Raw genomic sequence first — 21,215 nt, 5'->3', positions numbered from 1 at the left:
CAAGAACAAGATTCTTTTTCAAATAGAGTTGAAGTGTTGAGTTGGGGTTAGATAGAATGGTAACACAAAGCAAGCAAATCTCCTTAAAAGATACAACGGCAAAAGAAAATTCATGACGAAATAATTACCATCCCCACATTGGGAATAAGAGCGATATGTGTGAAATTTACCTCCTTAATTAAATGGCCAAAGGAGAGAAAATACTGGACAACACTACAAACATCTAAACCAACTGTAGACCAGTACTTCTAGAAAAAGAAAGACGACATGCCATCAAGTTATGGTGACTTAGATGGATGATTTTGAAATGTAGTTTTCACTTCGTCATTCTCATTTTATTATTTTTGAAGAATTCCTTGTCTTTCTCGAGTCAAAACCCACGATTATACTCAACTGTCTTCTCTGCTGCTTCATCCAAGATATTTTGAGACCACCACCAAATCATTTTTGCTGAATTCTCTCGAACCTCTGTTTACAGAAATTCCCCTCCTCCACAGATGCCCAATCAACTCTCAATCCTTGAAGATGTTGCAACACTTCACGCTAGAATATCCTCGATTTTTGAAAATCAAGAAGAATACGTCGATTAACCTGCCAAAATTACTTATGTGAATAAGAAACGCCATGTGTTAGCACCTCGAATGATGATCACTCCAATCCAAGGACCAAAATATTGACTATCGAGGAAATTTTGACAGTTCAAAAAATAGATATTTAGACAGAAATATCGAGAAAGTATCGATATCGATAAATTTTTGAGAGAAATGATGGAAAGAGGGTGAGATATATGAAGAAGCTATAAATGTAAAAATGTATATAAAATAACCAAATAACATCCCAGCAGGGATGGGTGTGTGTGTGTGTGTGTGTGTATATATAAATGTACACAAAATAATCAAATAACATCCTAGCAGGGATGGTTGGGGTGTTTTTGCATGCCTTGGGCAACCAAGGTTCGAATCACCTCAATTTTACCTTACCTTTTATCCAAATTTGAAAAATTTGGGCTGAAGTTTGGAATTTTCGAGTTTGGGCCCAAGTTGGGCGGTTGGGTCATGAGATTGAATATTGAGAATTTCGTGAAAATATCAAAAATTTCTAAAAATATCTCGAAATTTCCAAAATTCACACGATATTCTCTTGGTATGTTAATTAAATATCGAGACCATGAAAAAACAAAAATATCGTTGAAATTTTGGAGATATTTTCGATTTTTCAGTCCTTGCTCCAATCGAGCTATTTACTCAATACAATTCTTCTTCTGCTATTACGAAACCTCTACAAAGAAGACTTGAAGAAGCCGAATTTAGTTTGTGGTCGAGCTTTTCAAGAGACACATAAGTGACCAAGGCATGGCTGCTCCCTAACAATTCAATTGACTGGTTTAAGAGGATGGAAGCGAGGTATGGCAATCTCTGGGATACATTGGGTATCCATGATTCTCTCGCTCTATGTTTTGGAGGTGTTCGAGGTGACAAAAATCATATCTTAGCCGCTGCATGTTTCTAGATTTCATCCATTAACATATTCAATATTTCGTTTAGACAGATGAGTAGCACCCTCCTCGATATGCTCACTAGCATTGGTCTTCCAATCGAATATCCACTCTACATCCCCGACACCTTTAATTTGACTGACTTTAAAAGCTTTATTTCGCCTCCTAAGATACTCGAAGACATACATGATTATGATGACTGGTCAAAGTACTGGAGAAAGGAGAAACCGCTCCAGGTATGGAACGTACATATCACCTTTCTTGATCTCTGGTTTAACAAGTTTGTTTCTGAGTTAATCCGAAGACTAAGTATATGAAGCATGAGAGATAGAGAAAGAGAATGACATACTGACACAAAATGTATAGTGATTCACCTCGCCTCATGGGCGAGGCTACGTCCACTTAGAGATTTCATATGAGTGAGGCTAAGTAGCCTATTTTAATAATACAAGTTGGAGACCATGAGTCTTATCCATTTCTAAGTAGGCAGGACTCCCTTGTATAACTAAAGGAGACTTCCACCCATTTGACATTTCCAATGTGGGACAATATGTGAATATTGCTTCTTTTGAAGCCTTTTGGAGAGCATGTGAGGGTGGTCACCCAGTGGGATATTGGCTGATCTCTACCATGACGAGGTAGCTCGAGTATCGGTACACCAGATGCATCCGTTGGCAAGGCTAGCATGTCACGGATACCACCTACGAGATCATTGCTTATGTTTGGCAATATGTAATATAGACGGTATGTACAAGTTCCCCAAGTCCCCGAGTAAGAGGCGCTTCTCGGTTGGGTAGTTTATACCTGATGCCGCCAAGTATAACTGACTACCTCGTTGAATGTCATACCCATACTAGTCCCCCAACTCCGTAAGCAAGGGAGTCGGTGGGTCTTGCAAAGTCTGCATGTCAAGTTTGTGCCACGGGGTGTAATCATCAAAATAGTACATGCAAACAAAGAAACGAGTGCACAAATAACATATTGATTGCACTAGGGCAATCCAAGTGATGTTCGAGTCAAATGCATCGAGTTACATAAATGGATATATGAGATGCATGTTACACGTTGTCTGTATGACCATATTGTCGAGTGTTAATACGACGTATGAGTGTAAAGTTGCATGTGGTTATGAGAGCATAATGAAGTGCATATGATGCATTAAGGTGTGATGAACACGATGGTACTTATACATAACAATGTGTATATGATGCACATATATCGGGATCGGGAGGGTTGTTACTCAGTTGTGTCCCCCAAGTAATTAATTAGTTAGTAAAAAGAAAATTTGGGGTTCCCCTGGTGTGGTACCTCGCTTAGGGGGAGGATTTGGGCATATGCGTAAAACTCGAGGATGTCAATGAGGCACGAGCGTCGAGTCTGAAGGTGCCGCTGAGGCACGAGCATTGAGCTCGAGGATGTCAATGAAATATGAGCGTAGAACTCTTAATACCGAAGTAACCGCTGGTCACTTTGGCGTGGCCATGATAGTCCCCTAAGTATAAGTTAAAGGAATGGACTTTAATCTTCTTAACTTGAACGTATAAGCCATAACTCGATTGTTTAGCCCATGTGTGACGGGGGTGTAAAAGTCAAGTTCGCTGATGTCGACCGGGTGATAGTTTGTGTGAGCTTGTCCAGTAGTCTCATTAATGGAATGTGAAATATATATAATTAAATTGTTGGGATCAACAATAGGTGAAAATTTTAATTTTCCATTAATAGACCGAAAGATGAGACTCACACAGTTTGAGGCATAAGCGTGATGTTTGGATATGCCTGGAAGGCATGAGCGTAAAGCTCAAGGATTGTCCCGTTTGGTTGCTACCTCCATTTGTGATAAGTGGTATGTATAAGTCCCTCAAGTCCGTAATTAAGAAGTGTCTTGATCGGGTATCCTATCTTGTGCATCGTTGGGGTTCATTGCTAATAGCGAGATGTTGTAAGGGCGAGGCCTTTAATTTTGTAAGGGATTTGGTCATTGACTATTGCAAGGGATTGGACCTCGATTTATATAAGGGAGCTACCCTTTAATTATCCTGTTGCGATACCTCACATGAGTAGAGTATTTTATGCAAGGGATTAGACCTTGGCTTACCCTGATGCTCAGGGCGAGGTTTTTGAGTGTTGCATCTCACATTTATTTAGTATCACATGTATCTATGTAGTAATTTTAATTGGTTTGCAATAAAACTAAAGCGTGACATAAACATGTAGGCATAACGGATATGCTATCCAAACTATCAAATTTTGTAGGCATCGTTAGATTATAGTAATCGTTATTTAAAGCATGTAAAGCATTGCATTAGCTCCAATTGAAAGAGTGTAAGATGAACACTTATCTGGTGTTGTTTGAAGTGGTATAAATAGTGTAAAATCTAGGAGTTGTCCATACATAAAACTCCATACCAACTAACAAGTGGCAGTAGTTTGTTTACCCTCGTTCATATAAGAAGAGGCCCTGTTGGGGTGATTGTACCTCCTTAAAAATAGATAAACGACTAGCAATCACACGATTTAATTATGTAAATATGGAATTGACCAATATATTAATAAGGATTTAAACCATCGTGCTCAATAAAAATTGAGTCTACACTAGTAATTGTGGCCGGCATGGCACATAGCCCCTTCGTGGCGGATAATCATCAACAATTTTTAGGTAATCTTGAAGAAGTAAAATATAGAAATAAAGCAAATGTGCTTCGTTATGTTTGTATGGAACGGCGAGACCACATATGAATAAAGTGCAACAAATATGTTCTGTAAGTATAAGCATGGTTGAAACTTGACATGTATATGGGTTAGACATTGGGCATGTATGAGTTTTATGTCATGTTTCAACTTTCAACCATGTATATGGGTTAGACATTGGGCATGTATGAGTTTTATGTCACATAATCATGCCTAACATGTACCCTAAAGGTGATAATCATGCATGAATTATAAAGTCATAAGTTCAATGCAGACATATAGTGTTTGAATTTGATCACCGCATGTTATGTCCATACTCAAAACATACATGCCTGTTCTCATTGCTAAGAGATACCATATGTTTATAGATGTGTGAATTCAACTCTAATCGACGAGAATCTTGATAATACTTAGCTAGTTAGCTTGTTCTGTTGGTAACTGCTAGAGCTAAGTTAGTTGGGTGTCCATGTCAATTGTGGCATGGGTGCACAAACTAAAAAAAAAAGAGAGAGAGAAGAGACTGACCTTTTTTTTGTTGCTACTCGAACGAGATAAGGAGTTAACTCTCGGGAACAGTATTATTGCCACTATTGAGACATAAAAGGAAACAAATTATTATCATTATATTATTTCTGTCTATAGAGTAGAATTGTCTAGAGTAGAATATTCTTTTGTTGGAAAACAATTCATTTGTTCCTATATAATTGTATTCTCACAATGTAATTAGATCATGAGCGTTTCTATTGGGACCTCCAAATCTGCTCAGTTGACCTCACTCTATTATGAATTATTAAATGACATATATAACCTCTTATAAAATGACTATTAATGACAATAATTATACCAAAAAAAAATTATATTTAATTTCTCTATACTTTCCAATTCAATAATATTATATTACATTCTTTATTATTTTCCTTATCTATTTTTATTTTCCAATTTCACTACATACTCATTAACGCATTTATATATATTTAATAAGAATTAAAACTATAATCCAGATCATGCGACATAAAAGTTCCTATCATCATATAGGTTGAATGCATATTGGTGAGGGATAACAAAAGAAATCATATTATGACCTAAATCCTAGTCTATCTAGGAAAATTCTACAAAATGTTAACGTATGACATGCATACAATTGCCTTAAAAGTGGTAATTTGAGTCCTCAAAATAGTAATATTAGTCCTCAAAGTGGTAACATGAGTCCTTAAAGTGATAAATTTTCTTAGTTACCACATGAGTCCTCAAAATAGTAATATTAGTCCTCAAAGTGGTAACATGAGTCCTTAAAGTGGTAAATTTTCTTAGTTTACCACATGAAACCTCAAAATAGTAATATTAGTCCTCAAATTGGTAACATGAGTCCTTAAAGTGGTAAAAATAGTTGATGTATGAGAAATGTTAACATACTATAGCTTTACCCGTCTATCTATTATATTTGAAAAAAAAAAAAAAAGAGCTAGCCGTGAAAAGAAAATCTAAAAAACTATTAAATAATTAATCATGAGGTACAAAAAATAGAGAAAATAATTAAACATTAAGAAAAATTACTCTTCATTTTTTTTTTTTGCACATCTACAAGAGAAAAAAAAAAGTAAAAAAAAAAAAACAATTCTTTTTTATTAAAAATTAATTTTTAAAGCCCAATACTGTGAGCCCCCGAAAATTTTGTTTAATTTTTAGTATGTAATTTTTCGCCAATAAGATTTTCGCAAGGTGATTTAAGTGAAGAAATCGATTTTGGAAATTGTTTTGGTGTCGAGACCACCTATTGGGCTGACAATTTAAGTTTGGGCCAATGTTCTTTCATTTGGGCCTAAGACGAAGTCAAGAATTGATCTTGGAAATTTCCGACGAAAAATGAATAAAAGAAAAGTTACGAGCTCTGTAGACCCCCGTATTTTTCTTGTTATTTTAATTTGTCGCATAACGTATGAAATTACGTATTCGTAAGGTACAAATGTATTCGAGATTAGATTAAGATTTTGAGGCCATTAAAAGGATTAAGAAATTAGAGAAAATCCAATTTGGGTCTAAGAAACTATTTTTAAAGTATCGAGGCTTAGGACAAGCCTGGAAAAATTTCCCGAATGGATTCAGTGAAGTGTCGGAGAAATAAGGATGGTTTGAAGATGTATTTTCGGATTGGGCTTGAGGGGAATATAGAGAAAAATGCAATAGGAGCAGCCCAAGCCCATTTGGCCCAAAAGGAGGGCAACTTAGACTTTTCACAATTAAAATTGGAGAGAGGTATTTAAGGAACACATTCTCCAAACCCTAGCCTCAACCCTCTCATTTTTCACTTCAGCTCTCTCTCTCTACCCGAGAGCTTCTCTCTCTTCATCCTCGCCGGAAATCGCCGCCGCCGCACTGCGGCCGCACCGCCGCCGGCCGCCGGAATCCCAATCCTCACCAAAATTTCCAGAATTTCTTCTCTTCATCCGCTCTTTCCATTTCTCCAACCAAAATCAAGAAATTTGGCCATCCAACCCTCCAAAAACCTTAGAACCCGAGTTTTGGGGCTTTTTGTGATTTCTTCTTTCCAAGTTCAAATCAAGGTATTATCCATCCTAATCTAGCCTCTATTCCTTCGATCTATACATCCTTCTTATCAAATCCGAGTTTTTGATCTTGATTTGTAATTTTATTTGCATGAACCCGATTTTCCCTAAACCAAGAGGCTAGGCTATGGGTTTGGCAAGGATTTGTGGTAAGGATCTATCCATGCAACCTTGTTTTCGAGTTTTTGGTTGTGGTATTGATGTTGGACGGATTTGTAGGTGAAGAAGGCCAAGGAGGAAGCTTAGGCCGTGAGTTTTGAAGAAGAAAGGGTAAGAAATGGGTTTTGGACAAACCCTAGAATTTTTGGAATTTATTTGGTTGATTTTAATTTTGGTTGAATTATTTGGTTGGTGGAAAATTGTGAAAAATAGAGATTTGGAGATGGTTTAATTAGTAGGATTTTATTAGCCTAATTTTCAAAGTGTTGGAATTTTGGTGTTGAAGATTTGGTGATTGTTGTTGTGTTATTTTGGCCAAAAGAAAAAGAAAAGGAAGAAGAAAAGAAATGGCTTTATTTTTGGAAGAAAATAAAGAAAATGAAGAAAAGAGTAAAAGTTGAATTAAATGAGTTTTACCTTTGTAAAGTGGTAAAAAGTGAAGAAGGTGAAAGTAAAGGTAAATTCGGTAAAAAGGAGGTAAAGGGTAAAAGTGAAAGTGTGGAGGTGAAAATCACAGTAAAAGTGAAAAGGTGTAAAAGGAAGAGTAAATGGGTAAAAGTAAGAGTAAAACTTTATTTATAATTATTTACTTATTTATTTTTAATAAATAAGAAATAATGGTAAATGAATACTTGGTCAAAAGTCAGAAGTCAAAGTCAACTCCGAGAGTTGACCAAGGTTGACCGACCTCGTAAAACGTGAGGATCGACTCGACTTTGGTCGCTCGGATTGACGATAGTTTAGCGGAGCGATAAGGACGTTTTTCCTTTTTAAGAAAGAAGTTAGTTTCCCAAATTGGTAAAGGTTAAAAGAAGTAATTAATGGCCTCATTGAAATAAAAAGGAATACTTAGAGTTGATCATGATGTTTACCTAGATAATTACTTACAAACTAAGTAATGGTTTAGGAAACACGATCGTTAAGGAAGCTTAAGCGGAAAGCACCAGAGTGTGGAATACGCCGGCATTTCCAGGTAGGGTGAGCTGTCCCTTCCTTGTTAGAGGCTTTTCTATATGTGGAATGCTCTAGTATATTAATATGTTGCCTGCAAGTACGTTTTTGGTTGTTCATTGGTCGATGCCTCGTGATATCCGTGTTTCCATAACTGATAATTGCTTATTGTGAAAACCGAGGCTAGACTTGCATGTTGGGATACTGTACCCACTGTATGTTTGTACTTGTGACCTGAAAGTGAATGGGACCTAGACGCGTAGATTCCTAGGGATCCCACGGTGTCGATAACCGTGAACCTCCGGAGGGGGCCGTGCTCCTATGTTTGTCGAGAAAGAGTGAGTATAGACAGTGAACCAGTCATATGAGACTCAGGGCCAGGAAATGGACACTTTCGCTACTTGTAGTCGGAAGTACTACAGAGTAGTTGGCCGGTTCTCGAAGGATGACGAACCAGGTCGGTCACCGATTTGTTTTATTTTAGCCGGCAGGTAAGTATCTCGGAGCTCCAAATTGTGTGAAACATATTACATATGTTTTATAAAAGAGATAAATGTTTGTGGTCGCCTATTTTAAAAGTATTTTCGATAAACGTACACAATATTATGTAGTAAATATTTTCAAGCATATTATTTTTCAAACCTAGCATGGTTGGGTCGGCCCCTATTGGGCATGCAAGGACGAAAGCTCACCCCTACTATAGTGTGCAGGTTTCGAGCATGTGGTCGGGAAGCGTACAGGGGAGGCACATGGCCCGGCTTGGCGCATTTCTCTTTAGTTTTATCAAAAGGAAGGTTTTTGTCCCTTATCGGATTTTGAAGTAACTTAGTTATTTATTTTCTTACTAATTTATTTGTTTATTTGTTTTCTATTCACTCATCTACAAAATTTCGAGAGACCCGTAACCCTGGGGCGCATCTCTCATACTTGTTTTTACTTCGTGATTCGTTATTTTCCAAATTGGGCTCCTATTGTAAGCCCAAATCTTTTAGCTCACTTTAAATTCCGCTTGCGAAAATATGTTGTTCGGTTGCTAGAATGTTTTGTGACTTTTGTCCAAGAAAGTGTTTTGTAAACCAACAACCTAAACTCAAAAGGCCTTGCGGTTTCGGGTTGATGAGCTATCGAGATGCCATTCGTGACATGTGGATTCCTCATTGGCTCGGAGTCGCGGCGCTGTGGGACCCCCCTCTCGGGTCACCACAAATACCTTGTGTTTTTCTCTTTTATTGGATAAGAGATTTATGTAATCTAGTTAAGGAATGAGTATGTAATTAATGATGGTTTGTTTGCAAATTATATGAGTGAGGTTATTTCAGGAACTTGAGTGAGGTTTAGTGAGTAAATTTAGTATTTGAAAATTTAATAAGAGGTGTAAAACGCAAGGAGGTCAAGTGAGTAAATTTGGAGGTTCCAATAGAAAAACTCTTAGATCATCAATACAATAATTAATATCTTTCATACCAAATTTAATATGGTATCAAAACCGAATTTGTCTCTTACCACGCATCCTTCAACAAATCCCAGCCTCCATTCACACGCTTGAAATCTTATCTTGATTCAAGCAAGTTTTCAACCATAATCAAATTACCCTATCATGGTGGTGATATCAAAGCCATTTCTCAAAGATAACTACGGAACTTGGAGATCACTCAAGTTCTTACTTCATCCAAACAACAAAAGTTGTTGCCAGCATAAATCAGGATTGATACAAGTGCTTCAATCAGAGTCGTCAACATCAAAATAAGCCAGTCCACAAAATCAAGCAAGACTCATGTTTTGACAGATAAAGTCCATTGTGCCAGGACTTACGTACAACTGATCAATACAAACACTATGCCAGAAAAGCAATCAGACGACAGAGGAGATCTGTCGTCTGATTAAAAAAATTTCTGTTGTCTAGTACGGTGCCGTCTCTTGGGGCATCAGACGACAGATTCCTCTGTCGTCTTATTTATCAGACGATAGAAATTTGTTAGGTCTTCTGTTGTCTGATGAAATTGAGATATGAGGCTGGTGAATTCAAACGACAGATAAATGTCGTGTGAACTAGAAACAAATAACAGTTCCTTATAATTTCTGTGGTCTGAATGGACTTATAATAACAGTTAAGTGTTGTTTTATTCCAGTTCAATAACAGTTAACTGTCATTCTTATTCAGTTTAAAATACAATTATCTATCGTCTTTAGTCGACTACGGTAACATTTATATGTTGTTTTATATGCATTATAGTCACAGATAAGTGTACATTGAACTTAGTTAATACTACATTTATTTACCATTTGAGTTTAGTCACATATGACAGTTAAATGACGTTTAAAGAGAATACAAATAACAGTTGTCTGTGGTTTTTATTAACTTGGAATTACAATTAAGTGTGGTTTAAAAGTTGTTAAGGTTACATTTATCTATTGTTGTGGTTTATACTCTACAACAATTAACTGAAGGTTGAAGAGCACAGACAGGACAATTATATGTTGCTTGAAGTTAATTTGAGCGACAGCTAAATGTTGTTTCATTTCGACTCTGTCTTTGTTTTGACATGAAGACGACAATTATCTGTTGTTTGAGTTTCCAAATATGAACACATTTTTTCTTGTTTCTGTTGTTCTTTGACGCGTCCAACAACATCATTTTGTTGTTGCTTTCTATTCCAGATGTCATACTCGTATCCCTGTTGTGCCATAATCATGTAAATCTGGGAACAACACAATGCATTCATCAAATATGAAATCCATTCACAAAAATACCAATATTTCATCAATCTGTTCCTGCAGCTATACATACATCCATCATGGAGCTAAACTTAATAAACATCAGTTCAATAACCCATAGCAGTTGGCATGATCAACAAATGTAACCCAAAAAACACTGATATCTCATACTACTGATCATAAACTGTACTTGCAGGCCAAAAATAGATACTTAGACCAACTGCATAACTAGTTAATATGGGTTATAGATGATGCATGTCCAAAATTAGAATGTTCTCGACACACTAGCTTTGTTGAAATTGGCTGACATACTTTGCCCACTCGGCCGGGACCTGATCAATGTCTTTTTGTGTGTAGAAGTGATTTGCTTTCCTTTCCCACTGCAAGTATTAAAAAAAAAAATACAAGTTAATGTGAATGGATATGTTTCACAACAGTAATCAGAATTCTGAAAGTACACGTTTTACCTCCAAGCCAAATAGGGCTAACTTTCAAAACAAGAATTCTGATTTTACTAGAAACTAATAGGTTAAACCCCACAAAGCAGTTTCCAATATCCTAGGCTTTAGAGGGTCCAACTTACTGCGTGGTGCTAATAAATTGCAAAGTAGGAGAATAAAAGAAATAAATGCTCACTCTGCACATTCACTCAATTTCCCTGAATTTTGGCTCTCAACAATCTTCAGAATCAATGACTTGTTCTCGTCCAAATACTGCAGCAATACATAGTGAACTCAGGAACAATTTAAGTTATAGTGTACATGTAAATAATAAAGAGAAGTATAGTAAAAAGAAAAAGAATACTTTCCTTAAGTGAGAAATGCATAATAATTAATGTTTATTCCAAAAAAAAAAATATTGATTTGAAGAATGAAGAGGGTTGCAACCAAATTACAGGCCAATGATCTGGCCACATCTGTAGCACAACAGTAGACCAACTCGCACAAAACAGGTATTGACAGCAACATACACATTTTACATGCAGATGATTTCCCACTTGAAAACCAAGTCACTAATACTACCACATCAACTCACATTTATTACTAAGCATAGAGAACCAAGTAGAGTAACAGTATTGAGATAACATTGGAGAATGATGAATTTGAAAGAATGGGGAACAACAGAATCAAACGGTGTTGTTTTTTGGTGGCGAAACGGTGCTGCTCAACTGATCTGAAAGACGACAACAAGTCAACAACTATCAGACAATGCTGGGGCACAGTTATGGCAGTTCATATGAGGAACGCATGATTACAGTTTGAGAAAATAATTTTCATTCCATACAAGGAATGCGAGTAAACATTTCACCTAAAGCATGAGATTGAGCCAAAGATCTGCATAATTAGTACAGTGGCGATACAATAACTAGAAACAAGGTTCTTGACATGTGATTAAGAACCTTTGACACAAAACAGCCCAAATTACAAATGCAGTTCCCACATGATCAAAACTTTTGTTCATTAGTTCTATTAGTTTGTGAAACATCTAGTATAATCGACAAAAAAGCTGGGCACACTTCTTAGCTGAAAACCAAGTATGGAAAAGATTCTTTCAGTGAATGATTCACAAAGTCAGAAGGAGCAATGACACCAGCAGAAGCTTAATTCCAAGATGAGGATGTGTATAATGTTAACCAGTTGGATATGCTGATTTGGCTCTAACTTATAGAGAAGAACTTGCCCAAAAGCTACTTTAAGCATACTTTTTAAAGTCTTCGAAGCATTTCAGTATTTCACAGTTTCAATTACAGTTCTGGAAGTACTTTAGGAGGCCTTGTACATCCAACTAACTTCTTCCTTTAAGATTTGAGTATGCTTTTATTCTTTTACCTCAATTTCAACGCCCTTCTGAAAATAATTTGGTCTTTCATGACAGGTTTTCCAACGGACCCTGAGTAAAGGTATGCACACCAGACCCTGAGTAAAGGTATGCACACCAGCAGGCACTAGAAGAAAGATTGCTATCTCATATCACAATGCTACAGGGTGAAGTGCAGTAGGTATATATAGAAAGAACACTAGAAAGAAATATGCCTGGTAAATAGTTGGAAAAGGAAAGACATATCATAGAGAAAATATTAGCAACAAAAAATTCCTGGTCTTGCTACACAAACTGACCAGCAAGGTATTTCCTTGTACTTTGATGTTATGTGCAAATTATAATATCACAAAAATGCAGCATTCAGTTGCGTACACAAATTTAATCCGTTTTCATGTAAATGGGTGGAATATTATGATCAGCATCTTATATATATATATATATATATATATATATATCTACATGATTTCTTTCTCATTCTTGACCATAAAAATAAAAACTTCAAGAAATGCAGCTAATTACTTTAGCTTAATATATATATATAGCTTAATGAAAAGTCGTTATATATTGACTGAGCTCTTACTAATGAGCATGATATAAATCCTATTTGTGTGTGTATACACCGACTGCTATTGATTGTCTAATAACGTCTTTCAATACGAATCTGCTTCTCACCCTTTACGTACCATCCAATATAAATTACCAAGATGCACAGCAGATACTGATCAGTTTTCAAGGGATGAATTCAGGAGTTATTAGTATTTGCTCTGATATATATGAATATATGCACAACAACACTGATCAGTGTCAATTCAAGATGCACAACCCATTAACTGATCAGTTTCATACATTTCAGAACGATGTTATTGGATCACAATGGAAATTACACACCAATCTCAATAGTAACATGAGCAGCATTAAGAATAACAAAAAAACAAAAGAGAAAGAAGCCGTGCATACCTTGCTTAAACAAAATCTGTCACTTAGCCACTCCTAATTGCTCATACAAACGTATTCTTTTTGTATCACTTATCTAGAATATGGAACATAAACAAAATAAGTCAAAGAAGGCAGAAACAGGGGAAAAAATAACAAAGAAAGAAAGAAAGAAAGAAGGGGGAACTGATTAAAAAAATAACTAATACAGTTCTTGCTTCCACTTTCTAGAAGCCTTGGCAAGAATGTGGCAACTTTCTAACTAGCCTCCACCAGAAAATTCTATATTTTATGTAAAAGAAAGTTCAATATTTTATGTAAGAAAGAAAGAAGCAATAAATTTGAAAACAAATAGCAGATATATTATAGTGAGCATAGAGTGAAACTTAAGGGAAAATAAAGGCATATCTATCAAATCCAATTTGAATTGGTTTTGGTAGTGGAAAGAATGGATACCTAGTTTAGTTCCCATGAGAATAATGGGCACTGATGAGGCATAATGTCTAAGCTTTGGAACCCACTTCTCCAACATAACATGCAACAGGTCAAAAGAGAAGACAGAACACATAGAATCTGATTAGTATTATACATTTGGTGCATGTACAAATTTAAAAAGTGAATTTTGAGTTTAGGGTAGAATCTTGGTAGAGAAAAAGGAGCTTACTTTCTTTGATATGTTCTCATAGCTAGGCCTACTTATGAGAGAAAAGGCAAGAAGAAAAATATCAGCTCCTCTGTAATTAAGAGACCTCAATCTGTTATAATCTTCTTGACCTGCATAATATAGGTTACATTATATTCTTTAAATAATACTAATTAACAGTATCAAGCACTCATTGATTGGATTGGAGAAGTGCTTTATAACTACTTCAAACAATATGATCATGTATGCAAAACCCAACAAGAAATTACTTAAACCCAACAAGAATTTGTACTTGCATTTAGTGTTCATCTTTATATAAGATAAGGAAAAAAAAAAAGTTAGTCAGTACCAATGGCTTGTTTGAGAGACATACAAGGGAAAACAAGTGTTCCAAGGCTTATACTAACCATTTAAGGCAATGAATGCATTTAAATGTTCTTTCTTCTAATGACTATAGATATCATAAAACAATAGAGAGAGAAAAAATACTTACCAAGATGCAAAGAACTCCACAACCTAGAATTCCACTTAAGCGGTCATTCAATAGAGCATTTATCTGAACAAGACCAAACAAATGGTGAGGTATACTTAATATATAAGTGCACCTTATGCAATACTATTCTAAGACCAAGTGAGACAAAAGATCATCACTACATAACCATGAGTATCTCATGACTAAGTTAAATAAAGCAAAGTAACATAAATGGATCAGAATGACTTCAAAGAGAAGGATAGGTTAGTTAGAACAGCCATGGTGTCAAGTGCAGAACCTGCCAAAGGCTTCCAACTAAAACATACTCAACCCAGTACTATTTTCTTAGGTCTTAACCCATCCACATGATCGGCGTTGCCACTAGGGAAAGTTAATAAGACGGCTTCCGACTTCCAGGACAACATATGCCATATATTCTTGAATCACAATTACCAAATGGGCATGCTTCATGGGGTTTTGAATGAAAATCAACCAAGCATAACCAAGACCCATAATTAATACTAAACATGAGTCCAAAAGCAAGAGATTAATCCCAGATCAAGATAATAGAAAACCCCAAAAATGCAGAAAGAGGTAAAATATGTTCTACATGAAAGAGTGCAGAATTTAAAGAAATTGAAGTAAAATCCAAAATTACTACTACAAACCCTCATTTTGAGTAGAAATTGAACAATTCGATAAGCCATATGCTCATTATAACATAGAAACCATGAGAAACAAAGAGGTATTACAAGAGGAGAATACCCCAAAACAGATAGAAGTGAAATTGATTTTAGTCTTCCCAGAAAGGTTGCTCGAGATTTAAGTAGAAGAATGAAAATCTAACTTACCCAAACAAAGAGAGGGCGGAATAAATGAGACCAATAATGAAGTACCAGAGATGAGGCTCAAACTGTGAAGAATTTCATAAGTCTTCCTGTTCAAACCCAACTAGTAAGACCCAAACCCTCCTACAATGTCACATATTTCAGTACAAAATACTACGAAAACTAAAACCTTCCACACCAAAATTCACAATAAAGTTTCAAGCTTTTCTCACCTCCAACAGCAATGCTATAACAAGCAACAGTACAAGTCTGAATCCCTGAATTCATAAACCAGAGCAAGAAATTCATAAATTCAAAAACAATAAATTTCACCACTACGACAGAACCCAAACACCTTAATCTATTTCAATATCCCCCAATGAAAATCAAAGAAAGACCTAACAACTAATAAGATTTACAAGGAAAATTTTACAAAACCCCAAATCAATTTTCAGAAGAAAAAAAAACCTAAAATAGAAGATTCAACCCAATCGAAACCCTAAAATCGAAGATTGAGCCCAATCGAAGCCCTAACCTAATGAAGCAAAATGCTTACCGGCCAATAACCCAATCGAAAATAGTCAAGCTTCCTCTAATCTTTTGAGTGGTTGTTGGACAGCTCCATAGAGCCGGACGCGAATGCAAATGATTCCTGGGTTGAAGGAGAGACTAGGTTTGGGTAAGTATTCTCAAGTTTGAGAGATTGAGATCGCAATCTCAGTTGAGTCTTTGGTTGCTGAGATAGTGGATAGAGTTCTAGACAGGTTTTTCAAGGGGTTGAGTTTTAGAGAGTTAATATCACGAAGAGGAGTTTTGTGTTATGTCCCAAGAGCAAGACTTGAAACAATTAAAGTCAAACTCACCTTATTCAGACGACATAATTCTGTAGTCTGAATATCACCCCATTAACTAGTCAGCTATAGGGTTTGGACACTTGAGAGGGAAAGATTTAAACTTCTTGGAGGGATTTCTAAAATTTTTGCTAGGCTTCAATATAGAAAATCTCCATCTATTCAGACAACATATAACTGTTGTCTGAATCGGACCATATTTTCAAAAAGTTCAAAGTATGGTTTCTCTATGTATTCAGACAACACATTTAATTTATCTGTCGTCTGATATCGTCTGAAAAAATCAGACGACAGAATATTAGCCTTCTGTCGTCTGATGCGTGTCGTCTGATAGCTTTTTTGGCATAGTGAAAAGAATAGTTGACGTAGTGCAACATTGGGTTGTCTCTCAAAAACTGCCCCAAGAAGATTTTTCTTTTTGCTCTTTTTCTCAACGCCAATCTAATATGTCAGATGCTTGGATACTCAATAGTCGCACCACTGACCATGTCACCTATAGACACTCCATCTTATCAGACAAAAGATTTCCAATCACGCCATCTATGCGACTTCCCAACGGTGCACAAACTCTTATTGATTCCATTGGTTCTGCTTCTTTCAACTCTAACCTCAATCTTACAAATGTCCTTTGTGTACCATCATTCAATATTAATTTGGCATCTATTGGAAAACTTACCTGCTCACTAAACTGTTGTGCAATTTTCTTTCCCGATTTTTGTCTTTTGCAGGAGTTGGACTCGAAGAATATTATTGGATTGGGTGAACAATGTGGTGATCTACATTTCCTTTCCCCTACCATGATCAAACCTCCACTCTCAATCTCTCAGCCACCAATTTCTCATAGCATTACTCTCCAACATGATCTTTGGCATAAATGGCTTGGACATCCTTCCGCTGCTCGCCTAAGTCTTTTGTCCAAAAATGTCCCAGAAATTTTCTTTGATTTTAACATGAAATGTGATTTTTTCCCTTTGACTAAACAGACCAGGTTGCCATTCAATCCAAGTAAGACTCTCAGTGAGGAACCTTTTGAAATAATTCATTGCCCGACATTTGGGGACTCTATAAAGTTCCTTCTCATTCTGGAGCACGATATTGTTTGACCATTGTAGATGATTTTACACATTGCACTTGGGTATATTTGATGAGTTTTAAATTTGAGACTCAAAATCTCCTAAAATCTTTCTTTGCCTTTATTGCTAATAAGTTTAATCGTCAGGTCAAAAATATCCGTGTTGATAACGGTGCTGAATTTGCCTCCAAGAATTTTTTTTTTGCAGATTATGGCATCATTTCCAACACACTTGTGTCTACACCCCACAAGAAAATGGGGTGGTTGAGTGTGAACATTGATATCTTCTTGAAATGGCACGAGCACTCCGATTTGACGCTCATCTTCCTCGTTCCTTTTGGGGGGAATGCATGTGTTCTCATTGCAATCAATCGTTTAACCACACAAGTTTTGTCTAGTAAATTACCTTATGAATTGTTTTTTAACCGTCCTCCCACATATTACACTTACATTTTTTTGGTTGTCTTTGTTGTGCCACTAATCTTACACCTTCCCACAAATTTGATCATAGAGCACGAAACTGTATTTTTGTTGGTAATCCTTTTGGATAGAAAGCTTATTGTTTGTATGATTTAACCACTCACAAATTCTTTTCTAGTAGAGATGTTGTTTTCCATGAAGATACTTTTTCCATTTCAACAAGATAATCATATTCTTACATCAGAAGGCACAGTTCTACCGTTACCACTCCTTGAAGAGCCAACTTTAGATTCCTCTTCACTACCCAGTACCCACAATACCATCATCACCATTAGAGGTGGCAAATGGGCCGGGCCGGCCCGACCCGGCCCATTTTAAGCGGGCCTAGTCGTGCTTCGTACCGTGCTTGGGCCGGCCCATTTATTATCGTGCCGGGCTCGTGCCGGCCCATTTACTTAAACATTAAGCCCGGTTCGGCCCATGGTTCGAGCCCATATCGTGCCGGGCCAATAAACGGGCCGTGCTCATGCCTACCGCTATAAAGCACGATTTTAAAAAATTTATTTGAATAAAAAAAAATTTATTTAATTATTTAGAAAATTCAAATAAATTAAGTTCTACAATGTTTTTCTCAATCTTAGCTTTTTAAGATTAGTTTTCTAATAATTTTTTATATTCCACTACAAGAAAGAAAGAAAGAAAGAAAAAAATAACTCAAAATATATTGCTTTTAGTATATTAGGGAAAATTTCGCAAACAGTACACCAAGTAAAGGCCACTAATAATTCTTATACATAAAGTTTCAAACCAAACATTTCGGTACACGAAATCTGAAACTCGACCCACTATCAGTACACGACATCAATTTTTGACACTAAAATGTCTATTATGTCCTCAGTTCTTTCTTTTTTTTTTAATAAATTTTTTTTTTCTGTTATTTTTTTTTTCCTTCGTTTTTTCTGTTATTTTTTTTCCTTCATTTTTATCTCTTTCTTCTTCCTTCTTCCGGGCTCACTCCCTCGCTTCCAACGCCGCCCTTGCCCTCCAATTGGTGAGATTTATGGTCCTACAGCTTATATTTGTAACTCAGCCTATATTTAGTCACGTGAAAAGAAAGAAAGAGATAAAAACGAAGGAAAAAAAATAACAGAAAAAACGAAGGAAAAAAAAATAACAGAAAAAAAAAATTATTAAAAAAAAAAATAACTGAGGGCATAATGGACATTTTGGTGTCAAAAATTGACGTCGTGTACTGATAGTGGGTCGAGTTTCAGATTTCATGTACCGAAATGTTTGGTTTGGAACTTTATCTATAAGAATTATTAGTGGCCTTTACTTGGTGTACTGTTTGCGAAATTTTCCCAGTATATTATTGTCAGATTAATCTTTATTAATATAATGAAGATTTAGTATCATATTATTCTTTCTTTCATTCTATAGTTGTATTATTATGAGATTAGTCTTTATTAATAAACATATATTTAATATTTAGAAAAAATACTTTATGTCCAAACAAGGATATAATGTTTTATTTCACTATTTTGATAACATAAAAGAAATAGCATTGGTGGAATTGTCATGAGATTTTAAATAAAAAAGTCTAATATTCAAATCTCATCATTGTGGTTTTTTAATATTTTTAAAAACAAAATGAAATTTTGTGTTTGTAACGGGCCGGCCCACAATATGTCGTGCTCAGGCCATGCCGGGCTGGGCCAATGGGCTAATATTCCTAGGCCCAACCCGACCCGTTATTCTAACGTGCTCGGGTCGTGCCGGGCCACTAACGGGCTTGGGCCGTGCCGGGCTGCTTTTAAGCGTGCCGGGCCCGTGCCGTGCTCGTGCTTAGCGGCCCGTTTGCCACCTCTAATCACCATTGAGGGTGGAAGTCCTCTTTCGTTTCCAGCTGCAAGTCCTCATTCTTCGTTACCCACAGAAGGGATTGCAACACTAGAAACAATCCTAGCATCAGACGGGATTGCAGTACCATCTCCTATCCTACCATCTCCATCACCACAACCACCAAAGCCAACTCGTCGTTCTAAGACAGTTCGCCATCAGTCTGTTCTTCTTAAGGATTTCCATTGTTACCAGACTTCTTCCAATCTAATATCTTCATTGGGTTCCACTTCTGCAAAAGGTAAAGCACTCGTTACCCACTTTCTGATTTTCTTAACTATCAGAAACTATCTTTCACTCACCACTGTGGCGACCCGGAGACCGGACTACCACAGCGCCGCCTCCCCAAGGAACCCTATACCCGTGACACTTAGGGAGTAAGTGCTTTAGGCCTAGAATTCTGCAAGGAGACAAGGCCTTTAGGTTGAAAAACAAGAAATCTATAAGCCCAAAATTCTTAGACTTGCATAGTGGGCTTGGCTCGTAACCACAAGATTACGAACTAGGCAAAGAAGAGGAAAGGAAGGTGTTGTTGTGTTGAATTTAGAACCTACGTCATTTTTAGTTCTTAGCCCAAGTTTGCATTAGGTTCATTGAATGGTAATTTATGTGAGTCTTCTAAGGCTAGCCCACTTAGGACCTAAACTCAAGAGGGGGTTCTAACCCTAGGGTTCCACTTTGGTGGTAAGCAATCACACGCATCATCAACCATACATATCTTTACAAAAATTTGATGGGATCAAACAAGCCAAATAAAGAGAAAAACAAAATTTAAATAAAACAATTTTGTGGCCTCCAAGAATAATCCTCCGTACCCAAGCTTCGACAGCAACAGCCTACAAAACAAACTTAAGTAGGGTTAGGCTCCTACATCTAGTCATTGCCCATGCCCGCCCCCATATCTAAGTTTGAAAACATGAGTTATCTTTTAGATAAAAAGGTAGAAGATAAAACCGGTTTGCGTTCCCACGTGATAGTCACCACGTAAATATAAATCCAGGGCAATTGATCTCCTTCCACAACTTTCATCATAACCGTCAATCTAGCCAATCACTTTCCGAAATTCAATCATTATCACAAGGCTAGAGACAAAGGGGATAATCAATAACAAAGGCATGGTGCACACTGCCCACCACCAGTGGCTCGGGATTTTCAATCCCCAAAGAGGAACAAACCATCTCCTTATATCCCCATCAATTGCCAACACATCAATCCAACCACGCAAACCATTTCAAGTGTAAAAACATATAATTTCCAAAACATGCAAGAGGCCTCATATAAAACATAGTATATGCAAGAAAAGTATAGATAGAGTTAAAGGCATCCCCTACCTAGAACTCAAGCTTTCTCTTGCAGCACTTGGCCTCAATGCAACCTTGTAGCAACCACCACTTCACAAGGTCCTACCAAGATATCGAGCCTAGATCAAATAAACGACATAAACAACGATAAACAAGGCTAGCAATTCACTCTCAATACTCTCCGAAGAAAACCCCTCCCCCAATCTAATTCACTAGCTAAAAACTGGACCATTTGGGTTCCAATAAGGAGTTTGTTATTAGGAAAAGGTGGTAAGAACACTTTTAAAAGACAAGTTGCTGAAAGCTGAAAACAGAGTTTTAAAGGAGCTGTCAAGGGTCACGGAAAATTGTTCAAAATACTAGAGGTAAATTCTTGAGAAAATTTTGAAAGGAGGATGGTTTAA

The 21,215-nt window shown here is 36.6% G+C and overlaps 2 long non-coding RNA genes across 3 annotated transcripts; one reads left to right on the top strand and one right to left on the bottom strand.

The window, feature by feature from the left end:
- The first annotated feature begins 6,835 nt into the window (after positions 1-6,835).
- On the top strand, positions 6,836-8,361 carry LOC133735630 (uncharacterized). Its single transcript, XR_009859189.1, has 3 exons — positions 6,836-6,896; positions 6,967-7,017; positions 7,814-8,361. It is a non-coding gene; the product is annotated as an uncharacterized LOC133735630 (long non-coding RNA).
- Positions 8,362-13,350: 4,989 nt separating this feature from the next.
- Positions 13,351-15,975, bottom strand: LOC133736058 (uncharacterized). Of its 2 annotated transcripts, XR_009859392.1 has the most exons (5): positions 15,825-15,975; positions 15,502-15,546; positions 15,293-15,412; positions 13,783-13,846; positions 13,351-13,423 (listed from the first exon to the last, which is right to left on the bottom strand). It is a non-coding gene; the product is annotated as an uncharacterized LOC133736058 (long non-coding RNA). The 2 variants fall into 2 exon arrangements; XR_009859393.1 differs by lacking the exons at positions 13,351-13,423; positions 13,783-13,846 and adding an exon at positions 14,461-14,525.
- Positions 15,976-21,215: the final 5,240 nt, after the last annotated feature.

Source organism: Rosa rugosa, chromosome 3 (genome assembly GCF_958449725.1).
Source record: "Rosa rugosa chromosome 3, drRosRugo1.1, whole genome shotgun sequence".
Taxonomy (NCBI): Eukaryota; Viridiplantae; Streptophyta; class Magnoliopsida; order Rosales; family Rosaceae; genus Rosa; species Rosa rugosa.
Note: the sequence above shows the minus strand (reverse complement) of the source record. Positions and strands in the feature narration are given on the sequence as shown.